Genomic DNA, 6,605 nt, shown 5'->3' on the forward strand with positions numbered 1-6,605 from the left:
TGTGTTTTTATTTTTTTCTCTGGCTTCTTTGTTTGTTTGTTTTCTCTTCTCCAGTACTGAGCATCTCCACAAATGTCTCCTAACTCAGAAAATGTTTCTTTTCCTTTCAGTTGAGATTTGGTTCCATTCAGGGTTGTATGTTGGCCTTGCATGCTAAACTGGCCAGTTTTACCTTGCTTTCATTCCTGAACTTTGGTTATGCTTTTGTTCGGATTCTTCAAAGTTGCAGCAGACTCATTGGGCTATATTTAGTAGGGGAACCACATGCATAATGTTATATGGCACAGTCTAGTAATACAATCATCCTTCTTAGAGTAAAAACTACCTCTAGATTGTGGTAAGCTTTTACTGTCCCATAAGACAGGAGCCACAGTACCTTATGAATGCAAAACTGTAGCTTCCTACAGTGTTTCCATACAGAACATTGTCTTTCTGGTGTCCTGGGCTGTTTTGAAAAAGTTTCCATTAATAGACTTTTCAGAAATTATTATTAGTAGCATTTTTTTCCAGCTTCGCTGTTTTCATTACTCACTCTTTGCTCAGACTCCAGCATTCAGTACCGTGTTGGTCCAGATGTAGGTTTATATGCTCGTTTTTAGCTTATTTCTTGTACCTTGCAGCATGCTGTATGCATTCAGCCCTTAAGGGGTTTATTTCACAAACTGTGTGCCTGTAAGGTTTATTAACAATAAGATAGAAAATTGAGCAAGTGTATACAATAATTTTGTAGAAAAAAATAATCTGCTCAATTCCATATTTCGTCCATGAAAAACTTGCAATACGAGCAGTTTCAAGGAATAAAGAAAAAAAAGAGTTTATAGGTCGGCCAGGTCTGGTGGCTCACGCCTGTAATGCTAGCACTTTGGGAGGCCGAGGCCAGCGGATCATTTGAGGTCAGTTCGAGACCAGCCTGGCTGACATGGTGAACCCGTCTCTACTAAAAACAAAAACAAAAACAAAAATTAGCCAGGTGTGGTGGTGTGTGTCTGTAATCCCAGCTACTCGAGAGCCTGAGGCATGAGAATTGTCTGAACCTGGGAGGCGGAGGTTGCAGTGAGCCCAGCTTGTGCCACTGTACTCCAGCCTGGGTGACAGAGTGAGACTCTGTCTCAAAAAAAAAAAAAAAAAAAGTTTATGGGTAATTTGTGATTTATTTATTTCTGTAAAATGCCTATTCCCATCTTTAGCCAACTTTTAATTGGGTGATTTTTATATTAAGACAAACTTTATATATTAAACATTGATTTTTAAATTATTTACTATATCCAGTCAACAGCTTTCTTTAAGAACTTTCTAGTGCAAAACAGAAGAGTGATAGAACTTGAGTATGAAAAGGAAAAAAATCTAATTAATTAAATGTATCTCTGATTAACAGAAAAACAATATAAGCTACAATAATATTGTTATTTCAGAATCCCCCAGTTACAAAGTAACAGTGAGAAGATGGTGATCTACCAAACTTTACTTGTGACAAAATTCTAGTGTAGTCTTTTTTAAGAAATGATAGAAGAAAGTGATTGGATTACAAATAAGATTAATATAATGATACATCAGTATTATGAGCATCTTTCTTACATAAAGAATATTTTCTGAAGACATGGATAGTAAAAAAAAAAGGTAGCACAATAAAATTATACAGGGACAACTTATTAAAATAAATGTGCTCAGTTCATTGTGAGGAAATAAAATTTTTTTTCTGAAAACAAATAGAAAATAATAACTATGTTAGCCCAGAGAAAGGAATACACTTGAATTATAGATGAACAAGGGCATATACTGTATATGACTAACACGTAACCATGAAGAATAGGTTAAGATAAGGGAAAAGCAGCAGAAACATCAGTTTTCAGGCAGATACATTATTACAGTGTATCCAGTTAGTTTATGTCACTTTTTAAAAGGCATTTAAATAAATTTATTTGTGGAAGAAAAAATATCTGAACATCAGGTATGGTTTGATCCGCAATGATCCAACAATCTGTCATAACTCACTCTAGGAGTATTCTTACACAGTTTGCAAGAGAAATTACATGTGGAGCTACGGGTGAACATTTTTCAAAATTCATAAAGCTGTTTAACCTGAGTGTTACACAGTACATAGTGACCATCATACAATAGTAAAAATACAATATCAGATACTATTTTTACAAGCTATGATGTAAACAATTTAGGCTCTTTTTTAAAAAAAATCACAAAAATTTGATTACAGCTTTATTTCAAGCATTTTCAGTTAGACACAGGTTTATATATTTTAACTCAAAATAGCAGAAGACCTTCTGTAGGCAAAATATATTCTGTGTTTAAATGCTTGCATTCTGAAGTATGACTTGCCATGTATGAGTTCAGGTGGGACGATGAAGCTGCTGTAGCAAAATCCTGGCTGATGATGAAGACTCGGACACATTTCATCTTTCATGCAGTCATTCAATATTTTGTGTATTTACATGAAGGGGAAAAGAGGGGAGGATACAAAGGGAGCCAACATTCTTTTTGGATGAAGCAGCCTAATTCCAGAGAACGGGCTTTCCATTTTGAACTCAAAGGGTGTGATGCACAAATTGAATTCTTACCAGTCCAGGGAGCTGCCTTTGGCCTGGGAGGCAACACTTGATGATGAAGTGAGCTAAAGGGAAGTGTTAACTGAACTACAGGGATGGTTGCCTGTAAAACAAGTTTCCAAACATGCTCAGGCCCACGCAGAGGTGAGGTGCAACCAGAACTATCAATTAAAAAAAATGCATTCACAGATGCAGACACAGAACTTGTAGGAAGAGTAACAGTTCTAGGGGCCTGGTTGTAGTTTCTAATACCTGCCTTCACCACCCTCTGTGACTCTTCTATTTTTCTGCTTTAATTTGATTCCAAGGATTTCATTAGCAACTTTCTGAAAATACAGGAAGATACAGTCTCGGGTCTTGGCTGAGATAAAGTGGCTACTAAAACCATTTTCCTGGCAAACCCATAAGTGTTTTTCAGGTTTTACTGTTTCCATATGCTCCAAATCAATTTTATTGCTCACCAAGGCAACCAGTAGCAAAGTTTCTGACTCTTCCCTCCCTTTCTTCAGTACAATGTACCGATCTTTTAAATTCTCCAAGCTTTGCTAATTTGTAACATCATGTATCAAGAGGATTCTCTGTGGTCCATAGATAAATGTACCCACCATCTTGCTGCCTATTGTACACACCCCCTACGTCTCATACTTGAAGAGTAACCTTCAAGTTTCCTGGCAACGTTATCCAGCTCAAAAAAAAAAAAAAAAAAAAAAAAAAAAAAATCACCACTATAGTTTAGTTTTCTTTGTTCCCAAAAGTTTCTTGAGCAAAACTCATAGGTCTTCCAGGAGCTGCTGCTTCAAGCATGACAAATTTCAGTTGCCATTCTCGACTTCTTTCTTGGGGTCTGATGGAGTTCAATGTGGTGCTCAGGCTAGCTCCCCAGGCAGAGGGAGAAGGAAAGGAGAGCACCTCTGTGGACAGGGAGAGAAGGAAGGGAGCAGGACCTTGCCCTGGGATCTGGATGCCCTGGAGAGATCAAGGGAAAATAGCACTCACCAGGCACCATCTTGCTCATCTCCCCTCCCCGTTAGTTGATGATACTTTCGTTAAATGAACCAGTACTTTCACATGCTTTTAAGTAAAAATGAAATTCAATTGGAAGGACCCAAATCAAACATGGTGTCTCTTGAGTTATCTCTCACTGTGGATGACAAAGGCTGTTGTCAAAGTTGATTTCATTCAATTAACTTGATGAACATTAAACAACCTGTGTAGCCCAGAAAATGAGCGTTCTGGGAGATCAGTTATTACAGAAATGCAGAGGTGTCCTAACTCGTGTCATGTGAAGGTTGCCATGATGCAGATCATGACATGGCTATGAATGTGCAGGCTATGGTTTGCCCTGACTTGGGTCCATGACTGTGCCTTGAGGGTGGAAGAAACACCAGAGCGCCCTCAGATAAGATGGCTGGAGGGCATGACAAGAACCATGAAGGTAAGACCAGACCCTGCATGCAAGATGAATGCTAGCATCTGGCTGAATAGAGGAATTTGAACAAACAAAATCCTTTTTCCACAAGCTCTTCACATAATCCTACTCCACCTGGAGCTTCATGACTGAAATGAGTGGTTATCTATATTCAGGTCTAGTCAGATGTGCTGATTAATTATAGTTGAAGAGCATACATGTATCATGCTTTCTTACATATTTAATCTATCCCATGTATACATAAGATTTTGAAGGATAAATTATTGATTAGCATTAAAGTGTAAAATTTACTTGATAACTATAAAATGTCTTAAATACACTAGTATGAATTTTGAAATTATGCCAAATGACCAATGTGAAGGGTAATGTTACTACACGGGGTATGTCTTGCCACTGCGTCCTTTAGGAGATTTCTGTAGTATCACAGTAAAGTCCACCTGTGTGTGAGAGAGAGGCTTGTGCTCGCCTTCCTTACCAGCAATGGAAAAGTGTTCAGAGGACCCAGCTTGGCCTGAGTATGAAAACAAACCAAAGCCAGCTCTCCTGTAATGTGTGCTCACATCCCTGAAAGAAAAGCAAGAAAATCCCAAACTCCAGATTTTCTAATATAAGCTCTAGTGAAATACTTACCTTTCTTGAGTCAAAGCAGAAGCAGCTGCTAACTAGAAATGTCAGCCTGCTGCCTCCTGCCAGAGCTTTTCTATGGCTGTTGTGGGGTGAAGAGGGTTGAGTCTCTGGCTTTCTTACCACAGGTGATCAGGTAAGAAAGAACCACAGTATCCTCTATGAAGAAATGCTGTCCGAGGTGCTACCTGGAATCCAAAGGTTTTCTAAAGAAGACCTGGGAGGGGACTCCACCCCCATCAACCAATACCAGCCCAGCCCAAAGGCTGCAAATTTGCTTCTTTCTGGCACCCAGAGGAGAAACAATCACCAGCTCTTTTCCAGTGAGTCCAGCACTGTCTGCAATTGGATTTGCTTTAGTTGCAAGGATTGTAAGCTACTTGATATGTGTGTGTGTGTGTGTGTGTGTGTGTGTGTGTGAAGCTTGAGGCACCTGGTGTTAGTTTTACTATCCAGTTGTATTAAAATTGGCATGAAATTTCCTATCTAGAATTTCAAGCCTCCAGCTGTGAGCCTTATTCAGCAATCATTGATTTCATCACCAAAAAAGATAAAACCAGGAAATAAAATGTGTGTCAGAGAGTCCAACTGATTGTTTCTTTTACCCTTAACTAACTCCCTTTCCCGTGCCCCTCCCCTGCACCTACTGGTTTTCTGAGTTTGTTTTTTTCCTCAGTCTTTAGTAAACTAATTTTAAATGTGTGAATGGGGTCACCAGGTCAGAGAGTGAGGTTCTTCACCCAGGGAAGAACCATGCCATGGATCCCAATGATAAGTTCTCCTTGTGGAGCTAAAGTCTTTCACTGGAGCTGTTTCCAGTGTCACTTGATGTAGCATTTGGGATAGTCTCATCGTGGAGCACCACCACTATCCTAGTTGGCCGATACCTGTTTCATCTAAGAGGAGAATCAGGTAAGTTGTCCTTAAGCGCCTTTGGGAAATCGTGCCGTTCAGAGAGCTGCGTTGTGCTCACGCCTCTGGAAGGTCTTGCTGTCCATGCGCTGACTCTTCTAACTCCATGTCCCCCATTCCTGGGGGTGTTTGCCAGCAGGATGGAATGATGGCTCACTGAAAACTTAAGATGACATGGAAGATGACAAGGGAGATGAGAAAGTCCTGCCTAGTAATGACAGGAAGATAGGTACAATGCAGTGACCTCACAGGTCTCCATGCCTCAGCTCAGCTCTGATGAAGAGGCTCATGTCATACAGTCTCTTCAGATGATTGCAGAGAAAAAGGTGGTGACAGAGAGGCAGATGTTTTACTGTTTCCACTTCTGGAACTTGCTGCCGGGTATGAAGAGGGTCAGCACCAGAAAAGGTATAGAATATCATGTCTGCAATGGATGAAGCCATCAAAGGATGGCTTCACTTCACCACCAGACAGCACTGACCAACCTATGGCAATAAGTCCCGCAGACCAGAATGACACCCATCAAATGCCTCACTCACCATATGTCAGCCCAGAATACTCTTACAGCGGTGAACCAGTCTCTTTATCCACCAAGCCTGACCCAGCAGGCAGGAGAGGCCCAGTACCAAGACGATCATCCACAATAACCTGCACACTGCACGGAGGATGGAGGCCAGCCCTAACAGCCCACAGCCCTCAGGAGGGAGAGGCAGTAAAGGGCTCCTTCTCTTCTTGTCCTGATGAATGGGTATTGCACCAGGAAGACGAACATTAGGAGTGGGTGATCAGAACCTCAGTCCAGCCACCATCTCCTCTATGATGACGACCAAGATGGGCGAACCTTCTGAAGGCAAAGGTCCAACCAACATCCTGGGTGGCTGGCATTTTCTGAATTTCTAAAGGCCATCACAAAGTGCAGCAGGAATGGGAGTATTTGGTGCACTTTGATTTTGCAGTTGCCTCTGATGACCAAGAGATGGAGGGCCAAAGATTTCTCCTCACCCAAGGCCCAGGTCATATTTCTGCAGCATAGCTGTGACCCTCACCCCACCTACACCCAGTGGCACAATCTCCAGTAATAT

The 6,605-nt window shown here is 40.9% G+C and overlaps 1 pseudogene; it reads right to left on the minus strand.

The window, feature by feature from the left end:
* Window positions 1–179: 179 nt before the first annotated feature.
* Window positions 180–5,945, minus strand: LOC126937340 (ras-related protein Rab-28-like; annotated as a pseudogene).
* Window positions 5,946–6,605: the final 660 nt, after the last annotated feature.

This window comes from Macaca thibetana, chromosome 15, assembly GCF_024542745.1.
Source record: "Macaca thibetana thibetana isolate TM-01 chromosome 15, ASM2454274v1, whole genome shotgun sequence".
Lineage (NCBI taxonomy): Eukaryota > Metazoa > Chordata > Mammalia > Primates > Cercopithecidae > Macaca > Macaca thibetana.